Below are 276 nucleotides of genomic sequence, written 5' to 3'. Positions count from 1 at the left end.
CCCCCCCCCCCCCCCCCCTCGAAAAAAAAAAATCTCTTATTCCCTTTGGCCGTGTTGTTGTTGCTGTCGATGATAGTGTCCACATGAAAAGTATCACAGCGCTGGTAGTTGTTTCGAGGGGTAGGAAACCAGCGAGCTCTCCGTTTACAGGCTCCGCTTCCTTTTTCCACACACACGCGCGCTCTCTCTCTCTCTCCCCTCCTCCCTTCTCTCTCTTTCCTATGCACACACTCTCCACGCTCTCTCCCTATCGCTCCCTCCGTCTCTGTAACCCCC

Source organism: Anarrhichthys ocellatus, unplaced genomic scaffold (genome assembly GCF_004355925.1).
Source record: "Anarrhichthys ocellatus isolate YVR2014 unplaced genomic scaffold, GSC_Weel_1.0 scaffold5, whole genome shotgun sequence".
In the NCBI taxonomy this organism is placed as follows: Eukaryota; Metazoa; Chordata; class Actinopteri; order Perciformes; family Anarhichadidae; genus Anarrhichthys; species Anarrhichthys ocellatus.
The sequence above is the reverse complement of the archived record's forward strand: the minus strand, read 5'-3'. Positions refer to the sequence as shown.